Genomic DNA, 13,581 nt, shown 5'->3' with positions numbered 1-13,581 from the left:
TCGTAAAAAATGGCAAAAATCGAGAGCTGAAAATAGCGAGATAATAGCGAAACGAAAGATCAATGCAGCGATATAGACATAACAAAGTAAGATCGCAAAAGAATAGAATTATTCAGACCGAAAACCAAAGTCACTAATGTAATTGACAGAATTGAATATTTAAAATGGCAGCTGGCGAGTAGAATTGACAATAGTTGGTCCACTAGAATTACACTGTGGTACGCAAGTGGCGTCATAATTATGTATAGCGATCGCGAACCCCGACGCGGACGTGAAATTATCGACAAAAACTATTTATCAATTTTTAAAAATTGTTCAAAATACATTTTAAAACTTCAATAACATCAAAATTCGATATTTTACTACTGTTTTGAATATCGAAGTTGGCAAATTTTATTTTTTTTTGTATATTATAATCGCATATATCTTTATGACAGTTGATTTCAAAAACAAATACCAAATGTGACTTTTTAATTGTTTGTAGACAACATGCAAATTTGTTATTTGTTACTATTTAAAGCAAGTTTATGTAAAAAAAAAACCATTCAGACTATTTTTCCTAGCGCTGCCGACTATACTGCCCGGACTTAAAGGGTTCTTTTAAATCTAAAAATGTAACTTTTATCCATGCAAGACTTTTGATAATAAGACTCTGTCAATAAGACAGAGACAATAAAGTAATTTAGTTTTATCAATTATTAAAAATCCATATACACTCGCGATCATAAAATCCGGGTCACCTTGAAAATATTAAGTTTATGGAATATTTTTGCCTCTGGTGCATTAATAACCTTTTTTTTAGGCTAACGTATTTTTTATTTGTCATCAATGTTTGTTTTGAAAAAGAAAAAAAAGGTTCTTTATTGTTTTGATTGAAAAAGCAGAAAACCAACCAAATTGTTGATAAAACAGGCATACGAAAAAAATGGAAAATACAGAACGTGGTAAAATGTTAGTGAAATTTCAATGACTAATATTGCCTCCACTTGCTCTAATGACCTCTTGTAGACGACGGGCCATACCCTCAATTTTTCTCCGGATTATATGTTGTGGTATGTTATTCCACTCTCTCACTAACAGATCCTTAAGCTCCTGTGCGTTGTTAGGAGGAGATTTTAGGGCTTGAATACGTTTTTTCAAATCGTCCCAGATATGTTTGATGGGATTCAGGTCCGGAGGCCTAACTGGCCAGGGTAACCTCGTAATTCCAACCTCGTCCAAGTATTGCATACTGATCGTGGCAATGTGCGTTCGCGCGTTGTTCTGCATAAAAACGACGTTTTCTCCAAGCCTTGCCATGGTATGCATAACATGTTCTTCCAGAATCTCCGTAATGTACATTCGTGCAGTTAAGGACCCATTTTCGATGAAGAGTAATTCTGTGCGGAAGTCGGAAGATACACCCCCCCAAGCCATGACCGAGCCTCCACCAAATGGCATTCTTGGAGCAATGCAAGCTTGTCAAAATCATTCACCGGTTCTCCTCCAAACTCTTACATGTCCATCGGATCCAGTTAGGCAGAAACGGGATTCATCGGAGAATAACTCTTTGCTCCAATCGTTAATTCCCCAATACGCGTATTGTCGAGCAAAAGCTAATCGTGCAACTCGATGCGCCAGGCGAAGTGACGGTCCTGTAACCATTACCCGAGAAGATAGTCCAAAAGAACGAAATCTTATCCTGACTGTTGCAACGCTAACATTGCGATTTCGTACTTCCTGTAGACGATTTCGATGCATAATCGCAGTTGAGGTCCAGTTTCGTAAAGCCTGAAACACAAGAAAACGGTCATCTCGTACCGTGGCCATTCTTCTTCGTCCAGAGCCAGGTCGTCTGGATAGCAAACCCTTCTCCTGAAAGCGTTGAAGCACTCGTTGAACCGTAGAAAGGCTTACGCCAACAGTTCTTGCAACTTGCCGTTGAGTGTGACCGTCTTTCACAAGCGCAACAATTTGTGCCATTTCAACAAAAGTCAAGGGTATTTTTGGCAAAAATAAACAATAATAAACACTAATAATGGCACTAATAAACACTAATGGTGGCAATAATAAACGTTTGTTCGTTGCGTTTGAACAGAAAGTCAAAGCACAAATGAAACATTTAAAACAAGCGGCAGTTACAGGTACTGTTCATTTTGGGAAGTGTGCACTTTTCCGCGAAATCGGCACTATTGAAGTTCTTTGTTGCAAAGGAAACCGCTAAGCCGACAACAATTCTCGGAAACATGCATTAGTTTGTATTTGTGTTATTATTATTTACGATAAAGCTCGTTAAAAATGAAATATCGGTGATTTTCAAGATGACCCGGATTTTATGATCACGAGTGTATGATTAAAAAATATGAAACTCATAATTCAACAGCGTCATTACAAATAAGAAATAACAAAATTCCAGCAAGATTTCACATAAGAAATTTAACTCACCATCACAACCGTTTTGCCCTACTGAACAGCAATGTCAAACGTGAAGTTAGCCAACTTTACTAAGACAGCCAACCGTGAAAAAGACGCTTCACCGACGCGTGGCTATCTACAGAAATGAAATTAATGAAATACGTAATAATCATGATGCTTGAAATCGTAATTTTTAAAAAAAAATTTTTAAAGTTTTTAAATAAATACAAAAATCCCCATAAGAAGAATTTCACTTATTAATCCGTTCCAAAATTGATTACGGATGTGTTGCATATGCTTCTGCAAGCACTACAACTTTAAAACCTTTGAATACGTTACACAAAACCTCCCTAAGGATTATACTTAGAGCGTACAGATCAACTCCGATAAATAGCATATAAGCTGAAATAGGTGAACCCTCGCTAGAGCTTCGTAGGCAGCTATTAACCGGTAATTACACTTCTAGCATAACTCCATTTTAGACATATCCATGGATAACGACTCTTCAAAGTTCAATCTCCCATATTCCCGCAAAATTTATAATGCAATGAATCTACTTAACCGGAAGAAATTTCCACTCTTATATCAATACAAAAACATATCTTCATCTTCACCTTAGATTATAAAATATTTAACAGTCAATTGCAGTCTATTACAATGCCAAAAAAATAGCATTAATCCTAATCTTATTATACAACTCTTCAGAAATCTAATTAACCATTCCGATTACACAGTATACTATACAGACGCGTCTAAAATTGAGAATGGAGTCGAAGTGGCAATAATTAACAGCACAGAGATTCTCAAACATAGAATTCCAGATACTGCAACTATATTAACAGGAGAACTATATGCAATTTACCAAGCGATGAACAAAATATTAATCGTGACAGATTCTACGTCATTACTACAAATAATCAGGAAAATATACACGCAGCATCCATTAGCTTTACTAATAAAGGAAGAACTAAATAAACTGCATAAGCAGCAGACAAAAATGACAAAGACGCTATAAACAACAATAGTATTCCCATATCATGCCAATCTGTTAGTATGGATATAAAAAGCTATTTCATAAAGCACCTGTTCGAGAACTGGAACAATTAATGGAAATCCACACCACCAAAGTTTCAGGGAATAACAAATAAGCTTGGACCATGACAACCACCCGAGGTATAAAGACGAAAGCAAATAATTATTTCACGTTTACGACTTGGACATACCCAGTTTTCTCATGAACATTTGTTTAAGAAAAAAGAACGCCCAATTTGTGATGAGTACGGTTCACCCCTTACGGTAAAACATGTTCTAGTAGAAAAGTGCGAAAAGTTCAATCGTCACAGAATTAAATACCAGACGTTACTTTAATAAGCAAAGTATAATGAACTGTTACCGTCCCGCTAATAAAAATTAGGTTGAAGCGGGTTTTTTGTAAATAAAAAAAAAAAAAAGAATTTCACTTACCCAGACCGTCTATACAAATTTCTTTATTTTCTATGAAAGAGACTCGTACGAAGAATAACTGCTGTATGATCCTGTAAGTATAAAAAATACTTTTGTTAATTTTGTAATAATAATCGATAGCCAAAACTTACTTAAAAATAAACCAAAACTTAAAAATTGTATACAATATGTAGCAACATAAGCTAAAAGGACTAATATGAAGAAGAACATTAGAATAACAATATCAAATAGTTTACAATACACCAGCTTTATTACGAGCAACTAAATAGAATACAATAGCCTTATTTAGCTATAACAAGTTTCTAGTTGTCACTCCAGTTGTAAGTGTACAAGTTATACGTGTTCATCTGTTTTGCTCCATCAAATGCGTTAATCAAATCTCAGTCTATCTTCATTATACTACTTCCTGACAACCACGCAGTTCACACTCGGCAAATAATTTAATAATATATGTTAACAATTCAGTTTACCACTTCATTTCATGAGCGAGCTTGTTCCTTTGGGGTATGATAATTATTTGTATTTCAACTAGATCCCAATTCTCACTTCGTCGTTACCGACTTTATATTTAGACATGTGAATGATTGAAATTAGCAAAGGTGTTGGAAATTTTTTGATGTAACAAACGATGAAAAGCAGTTTCACAATACAAAAACTTGAAAGCTTAAGGACTGATACTATTTTTTTGTTTGAAACAATAATACAACAAATATCACATAAAAGAATTTAAAAATCAATACTTTTCCTTGAACGACGACCACGGTGACAAAACGGGACAATGAATTTTGCAACATGGAAGTAGAGGCGTGGCTAAATAACTAGAACAAAAAAAATATCGATATCTGTCATGATAGAAACAAAGAAAAAAGGCAAGAGATAATATACCTGAAAGTTGTAAAGAAGATAGATTACACCAATGTGTAAAAAAGGGGATAAGGCACACTGCAACAACTACCGCTTTATCTCAGTTATCAGCACCCTCATTAGATTATACGAAAAAGTTGTGAAAACCCAAGTCATAAACGAATATGAACCACTTAAGCTAGAACACTCAGCAGAATTTCGAGATGGACTATCTTGCATCGACTACATCTACACTTTAACACAACTTAATGAAAAAAACACAACTGAAGAACCCTGAACAGAAAAAAGAAATAAGTATCAAGCTTGAGGAAGAAATAAAAACGATCGAAAACTTGGTACAGACAGACATTGAAGTAACATGGACTGCTCTAAAAACAAAAATAACAAAGATACAAGAAGAAGACATCGGGTTCATAAAACACAACAAAAAACAAGAATGGATAACGCAAGAGATCATGGACCTCATGGACGTAAGACGAAAACATAAAACAAGCCCAATAGAATACAAGCGAATCAACAAAATCATTAGAAAAAAGTGCAGGAAGGCGAAAGAAAACTGGATGTCAACAAAATGCCTAGAAATCGAACAACTTCAGGAAAAATACGACACCTTCAATATTCATAAAAAAGTAAAAGAAATGACAGGTAGACACAAAAAGAGACAAGCAACAATATTAAAAAATGATAATAACGAAATAATTATGGGTACAGAAGACAAACTAGAGAGATGGAAAGAATACATACAAACTCTTTTTGACGACGATAGACCTTGTTCTCCACCATCCACAGATAATCGAATAAATGAAAAAGGCCCAGAAATAACCAAAGAAGTGATTCATGCAGTAAAATCACAGAAAGATGGAAAAGCCACCAGTCCAGATAATATCAATGTCGAAATACTTAAACTAATTGCAGATAACGAAAGTAAAAGCCTAGATTTAATAACAGCACTATTCAATAAGATATATGACACAGGTAAAATACCAACAGACTGGCTAAAATCAACATTCGTAGAATTACCAAAAAAATCGAATTCCTCACAATGCGATGATTATCGAATATTAAGCTTGATGTCTCATGTCCTTAAAACTTTTCTCAGAATTATCCATACACGAATTTACAAGAAGTGCGAGTTCCAGATGAGTGACACTCAATTCGGATTTCGAAACGGATTGGGAACACGAGAGGCTCTTTTTGCTTTAAATGTGTTAACGCAACGATGCAGAGACATGAATGTAGATGTATATGCATGTTTTATTGACTATCGAAAAGCATTTGACTGCGTTAACCATCAAAAGATGATCGAAATTCTGAGAACAACTGGAGTTGACGAACAAGACTTGCGAATTATCTCAGAACTATACTGGCACCAAACGGCAATAATTGAAATAGAGCACACAACATCCGAAGACATACAAATCCGACGAGGAGTGAGACAGGATTGCGTCTTATCACCGCTACTCTTTAATTTGTATTTGGAGTCTATATTCAGAGAAGCATTAGACGAGGTCCAAGGCGGAATTAAGATTAACGGAATCAGCATAGACAACATCAGATATGCTGATGATACCGTCTTAATAGCAAGCAACGCACAAGAACTACAAAATATAATAAATGCGGTAGTTCACCACAGCGAAATGTTCGGTTTACATCTAAACGTTTCCAAAACTAAAACTTTAGTATTTTCAAAGACACCAATAAACGTACAGGTGTATGCCAAGGGTCAAATAATAGAACAGGTAAATTCCATAAAATATTTGGGAACAAATATCAATAGTCAGTGTAATCCAAAAAAAGAAATCCTATCAAGAATCGAACAAGCAAGGAAAACATTCATGAGCATTAAAACATTTTTTACAAGATCAGACCTAGGTCTACAGCTTAGAATCCGAATGATCAGATGTTACGTTTTTTCTGTCTTACTGTATGGCTGTGAAAGTTGGACAATGGACTCTGAAATAGAAAAAAGAATAGATGCCTTTGAGATGTATATATACAGACGAATGTTGAGGATTCCATGGGTACAAAGAGTTACTAATGTCGAGGTACTTCGTCGCATGTGTAAACAAAAAGTATTACTAAGAATAATCAAAGAGAGGAAAATGCAATACTTGGGTCATGTGCTGAGAGGCGAAAAATATGAATTACTTCAAGTTATACTGGAAGGAAAAGTACAGGGCAAAAGATCAGTAGGAAGACGCCAGAACTCGTGGCTGAAAGACCTGAGGAGATAGTTCGACCGCTCATCCGCAGAGATCTTTCGCGCAGCAGTTTCCAAAACTACAATTGCCATTTGGATCGCCAACCTTCGAAAGGAGACGGCGCAATGAGAAGAAGAAGAATAAAAAAAAGATTACAAATAGATCAACTCAGTTATAGTTTGTGGACGCAAGCTTATGATACAATACCCCTATCTACAGTGTGGCAAATATTGGGGAGTTAATCTATTAATGTTACACTTTTGAAAATAATAGAATGATTTTACAACGATCTTCTACAACTTCGAGAATTTTAGGGTAAATAAGGGACTAAATCAAGGCTATAGTCTATCTCCAACACTATTCAAAATCTATCTGAATGAGACGTTGAAGAAATGGAGATCTTGATCTGGAATTGGTATACCATTAAACGAGGAAACAACCTTATATACGCTTTATTTCAGGAACGATCAAGTCATCTCATCAAGACCAGGAAGATCTGCAGATTACAACAAAGTGATTAATTCAACAAAAATTATTACATATGTATGGGAGGAGTTGAAAACGATGTGCTCAACTTAGAAGATGGAAAGGTAATTTCACCTTCTACATGCTCAACAAGCGAGTCTTTACAAGTTATGCTGTGTCGACATGCACGCTAAAAGTTTCGTATTCTAAATATGGACAGAAGATATGTCTTGACGAGGATCGATGTAAGTATCATCTGCTTACTTTGTTATTTGGATTCATTAGATCTTGAAAATAAACAAAAATGTTTATTTTGTGACAGATATGAAGAGCAAAATAAAAACGCTCATGTTATCCATGCCCTCTATTATTGGCTGAAAAAAAATCGCCCGAAAACTTAATTGAAATTTGTCTTACATTCCTTGTTAGAGGTCATAGTTTTTTACCCGCTGACAGAGTATTTGGGCGCGTTGAAAAAGCCTTAAGAAAACGTGCTTCTTTAAAGAGAAAATAAGAATATAAGAAAATTTACCGCTCTCATGAGGCTGTAAAAAGTCTTTCATCTGATTGGATTATATATAACAATTGCAATGATATTTAAAATAAAAATGATGAAATACTAGATGTTAAAAAAACTACAGACAGAGTAAGACTTACAGATGTAATCCATTTTCTGTATAATAGAGAAGTTCTCCTAAATATTATAAAAACCAGCGAAAACATCTACCAAAACAATAAAATGGAAGTCAGAATAGATGAACAACTTACAGAACTTAATTTAATATGACAATTTAAACAGAATTTAATATGACAATTTCAATTTAGAAAACTAAAACAATAGTAGTCAGTAAAGAACTAACCAGATGTAAAATAAAAATTGATTCCATCAGTATTGAACAAGTAATGAAAATAAAATACCTGGGAATTGCACTGTCTAGCTATGGAGACTTGGACAAAGAAGTGAGAAATCAAGTACAAAAAGCAAATAGACTGGCAGGATGCCTTAATGACACTATATGGCGAAACAGACACATTACCACTGAGACGAAGTTAATAATTTATAAAGACAGTGTAAGACCAATAATGACATAAGGCTACTGGAAACGGCAGAGATGAGAGTACTAAGAAGAATTACAGGAAATGCAAAAACGAAAATAATAAATTAGAAGAAAATGTAACGTACATTGTATAAATGAATGGACACCAAATAGAAAAAAAGAAAGGAATAACCAAATAAGCCGAATGGAAAAGACCCGTGTCGTCAAAATAGCAAGAGATAGGTCACCAATTGGCAGAAGAAGTACCGGACGACCGCACAAAAGATGGAGTGACAACCTTCTATAGAGGTATTAATCCACCAATGAACAAGCAGAATTGCTTATAAAGAGAAAGAAGAAAAAGAAGAAGACCAATAATCAAAGCTTTAAACACTTTAGGTTCGAAAGTTACTCTGAAGTTCCTAAAACGTTGCTTAAGAAAGGTAAAAAATACTCACAGTTGACACTAGAAACTGCGAGATTAGGAACACCACTAAAAGCAAAGAAGAAAAATCGTTAAAACATTTAGATTATTGATAGTATAATACAAGAAAAAAACCTTAAATGGTATAAGGATGATTTAGAAAACCGAGAAGATGACACCGCTAATGAAGGTAATGAAATGGAAAAGGAATGTGATTGTCTAGAAGATGATACATTGGTACATGGTATATTGGTAATTTATTTGCGACATTTAGGTATTTATTTATTTAGTCTTCTTCTTCTTCTTCAGGTACCATCTCCGCTACGGAGGTTGGCAATCATCATAGCTATTTTAATTTTTGAGGCAGTAGCTCTAAAAAGTTATTTTGAGCTGCATTCAAACCATTCTCTCAGGTTCTTGAGCCATGAAATTCGTCTTCTTCCGATGCTTCTTCTGCCATCTATATTTCCTTGCATTATGAGTCGCAGGATGCCATACTTCTCGCCCCGCATCACATGTCCGAGATACTGTAGCTTTCTTTCTTTAATTGTAAGTTCAACTTCCTTCTCTTTACCTGTTCTTCTCAGTACTTCATTGTTCGTAACTCTATCTACCCAGGAAACCCTCATAATTCTTCTATAGGTCCACATTTCAAAGACGTTAAGTCGTCTCATTGTGTCTAGATTTAACGTCCATGATTCCGCTCCATAGTGTAGTATACTGTATACGTAACATTTTGTTAGGCGTACTTTAAGAGCTAATGTTAAATCTTTGCCACATAGGACCTTTTTCATTTTGATAAAATTAGAACGTGCTTTTTCGATTCTGACTTTGATTTCTGCAGTGTAGTCATTATTTTCTGTTATAAGTGTTCCTAGGTAAGTGCACTTTTTTACTCTTTCGATTTGCTGGACTTCTACTGTCAAGATTTCGTTAGTATTATGGTTGTTTTTACAAATTTTCATAAACTTCGTCTTTTTGATATTGAGCGAGAGTCCGTACTACACATTACTATTTTATTTATGAGTCTTTCCAGATCTTGTAAGCTATCGGCTATTATTACTGTATCATCTACATATCTAATGTTGTTAACTAAGACTCCATTTACTCTTATGCCGACTGTTTCATCTTCCAGAGTTTCTCGAATTACCTCTTCAGAATAAGCGTTAAATAATAGAGGTTATAGTATGCAGCCTTGCCTGACTCCTCTCTTTATTTCCATTTCTTCAGATGTCTCTTTTTCAATTCGTACTATTGCTCGCTGATTGTAATAAAGGTTTGTTATTAGCCTTAAATCTCTTTCATCTAGGTGTTTATTTTTTAGAATTTCCATGAGTCGGTCATGTTTTACTTTATCAAACGCTTTATTGTAGTCTATAAAACAGGCGTAAAAAGGACGGTTTACATCCAAACATCTCTGCGTCAGCACGTTGAAGGAGAATAGAACTTATTTAGTAAAATGACATAAATCCAACAAACGGCAAAACGAAATAAATCCTTTCATATCGAGCAAAATGCTATAAATACACACAATGTTCAAGCAAAATGAGATAAATCCAACAAAATGAAAGCTTTAAAAATTAGAAAGTGCAAAATTGATCACAAAACTCAAACTTTCTGTCAAAAATAATGTTATCAATAAAGCTCTTTAGTCAATAAAATATTTACTACGTTTAATTCAATAAGTTTTTTTGTCGATAACTCAAAATCGTATATTTTGGATTTAATACGTTTTGGTCAGTTGCTCCTCAAATGTGGTGCGACTGTGTGGTAATTTTTTGTCGATTTAGCATTATAAAGGCATGCATGTGTGTATGTGTGTTTTGTGTTGGAGTTTGTCCATGTATGTGGATATGTGAGTGTAGCTGTCATGTTATGCTGCCCAGAATATGTCAGGTTCTCAGTTGATCATCATCATCATCGGTGGCGTTACAGCTCTTTATGAGCCAAAGCCTTCTTCAGAACAATCCTCCATTCGCCCCTATCTCTGGCAACTCTTCTCCATGCTCTAATTCCGATAGACTTCAAATCATTCTCTAGGTTGTCTTGGTACCTATGTCTCGGTCTTCCTCTTTTTCGTTGTCCGATCGGCCCTCTTCGGTCAAAAACTTTTCTGACTATGGCATCTTCCTCTCGTCTGATTACATGACCTATCCATCTGAGGCGTGCTACCTTAATGAATTTTACAACGTCAGGTTCTCCAAATCTTCTATACAACTTAAAATTGTAACACCTGCGCCACAAACCTTGTTCTTTTATCCCTCCATATATTCGTCTTAGTATTTTTCGCTCAAAACGTTTGAGCAATTCTTGGTCATTCTGTGTTAGTGTCCAAGTTTCTGAACCATATGTTAGTACTGGTCTTATTAGTGTTTTGTATACAGTCAGTTTAATTTTTCTAGGTATTTTTGAGGCCATCTATCTTCTTAAGCCATAGTAACACTTATTGGCGAGCACTATTCTTCTTTTGATTTCTTCACTGACGTTGTTATCTTTGGTTAGCAGCGACCCTAAGTGTATGAAGGTGTCAACACCTTCCAGTTCTAGGTCATCAATTAATATTCGTGTAGGTGTCGGGTTGCTTGACCTAGTGCAACACATATATTTGGTCTTTTGAACATTATTTATATTTAGTCCCATTCTGTGTGCAGATGCTCTTAACGACCGAAATGCTTCAGTCAGAGATTCTGTGGACCTACCTATGATGTCTATGTCATCTGCGTATCCGACAATTTGTACTGATTTGTTAAAGATAGTACCATTCGTAGTAATCTGCGACACTCGAATTATTTTTTCTAATACCAGGTTATCCATCACTCTGTCTTAGTCTATTTTTGCAATGGAAGGGTCTTGAGAGATCGTTTTGGATTTTTACCATGCTCTCTGCACCTGTGAGTGTAAGTTCAGTTAACCGAACAAGATCAAACGGAATGCGAAATTCTACCATAGCAAGTAGAAATTTATTTCTATTAACGGAGTCGTATGCGGTTTTGAAGTCAACAAATATGTGGTGGGTGTCGACGCCGAACTCCGAACGCCGAAGGTTTTTTCAAGGATCTGCCTGACTGTAAATATCTGGTCCGTTGTTGATTTATTAGGACGGAAACCGCACTGGTATCCTCCCACTATTTGTTCGGCGTAGGGGAGGAGTCTTTTGTACAATACGTTGGACAACACTTTATATGCCATATTGAGTAGAGTGATGCCTCTATAATTATCACACACCATCATGTCTCCCTTTTTGTGTATAGGACACAGTACACCCAACTTCCAGTCTGTGGGTGTTTTTTTCTGTTGCCAGATTGCAGTTATCAGTTTATGCATGTGTTTCATGAGGGGGTCGCCGCCATTTTTGAAAAGTTCTCAGTTGATCCGAAGATACTTATTTGGGGACAGCAAACTTATATTTGGTTTCAGACTGAAATAGATCCAATGATAAAATGAAATAATATTAATAAAAAGTGCTATGTTTTCAGTGCATTTATTATATTAAAAAAAAATGATACAATTTAAAAAATTTCTAATTTTGGAAATAAACATAAAAAGCTAATAAGAAATATATCCTTTTTTTGTATATCTTAAAATCGACAATGCTTAATTTAGTGTAAATATTCTAAACTATTAGCGTATATTTAGCAAAAAGAGCATTATTCAACTAAAGCCAAATCAATAACATTGTACTTGGCTCCTTTATCTGTACTAAATTACCTCACTACTAAAAACATATTGGCAACATTAAAACAAATCTGAAACTGATACGAACAACTAATTGTAGAAGGTGGAGGTTGGTAAAGTTCCTCTAAATAAACGAAAATAAATTTCAGACATTCGGAGTTTTCATCTAAGCTAAAAGAAATAAAAAAGAGCAGAGAAAAACGGTTTCCTTTTAAATGCAGTGTTTGTTGTTTTTAACACTTTAGAAGATAGTGTCATTCGGAATTAAATTTACCAAACATTAAAGTTTAAAGTAAAAAAATATTAATAATATAAAATAGATAGTAAATTTATAGTAAAAAAAATACTATTCCGTGACAGAATTAATGTTAAAGTCATCTGTGAGGTCTGTAGCGTATTCGATTTTTTATTATTTAAAATAAACTATATTATAAAAAAAAACAAGAAGTCGAAATTGTTCTTAAAGCATGTACCGTTGATTTCTCTAATCATTTCATAAGTACCAGCTGGTCTAATACAAATTCTTGTGATGCAGATGATCATGAAGAAGAATTCATTGCTCCTTTATCAACAGTTACAGTCCTATCATCTACGTCACAAATGCGCAATAATAGCATCAGCAGTCTTAAAAGATATGTAGTCTAGGCGAGATCTGTTTTGGATTGGACATTTTCCATAGGAAGCTATTTTTTTGCTGGAATCCCTTCAGGATGTGCCCAATATCGATAATCACGATATGCGCCAGTCGCAAACCCTGTGCTAAATTTTTTATTTAACAAAATCTGAAAAGAATTGAAAATTTCTCATTTTTTTGCTCCTATTTTCGTTTATAATTTGGAAAATATTGATCCTAGAGAAAAAATTATAAGAAGTTAAAAGTTTCGTTATTCAATTTTACACAATATTTCGTTAGCTAGAAATTGAAAATTTAATGTTTATTGTTGAAAACATAGCAATAATTGGAAAAAAAAAAGTACAAAAAAATGAAGTTAATCCTTTAAATGTTTTCGACTTTCTAAACTTGACTTACAAGCTCCATATTCCGCCTAGAAAAACC

At 34.6% G+C, this 13,581-nt stretch overlaps 1 protein-coding gene and 1 long non-coding RNA gene across 3 annotated transcripts in view; one reads left to right on the top strand and one right to left on the bottom strand.

Annotated features, from left to right (window-relative positions):
- Nucleotides 1–13,581, top strand: part of LOC140450374 (uncharacterized) — a 1,628,978-nt gene that overhangs the window by 272,606 nt on the left and 1,342,791 nt on the right. The gene's annotated exons all lie outside the window — the stretch shown is intronic.
- Nucleotides 1–13,581, bottom strand: part of LOC140450376 (uncharacterized) — a 572,900-nt gene that overhangs the window by 341,678 nt on the left and 217,641 nt on the right. For both annotated transcript variants that reach the window (XR_011952014.1, XR_011952013.1), the window contains exon 2: nt 3,859–3,929. This is a non-coding gene — a long non-coding RNA (uncharacterized lncRNA). The remainder of the gene's footprint in view (nt 1–3,858; nt 3,930–13,581) is intronic.

This window comes from Diabrotica undecimpunctata, chromosome 9 (assembly GCF_040954645.1).
Source record: "Diabrotica undecimpunctata isolate CICGRU chromosome 9, icDiaUnde3, whole genome shotgun sequence".
Classification (NCBI taxonomy): Eukaryota; Metazoa; Arthropoda; class Insecta; order Coleoptera; family Chrysomelidae; genus Diabrotica; species Diabrotica undecimpunctata.
The sequence above is the reverse complement of the archived record's forward strand: the minus strand, read 5'-3'. Positions and strand labels throughout refer to the sequence as shown.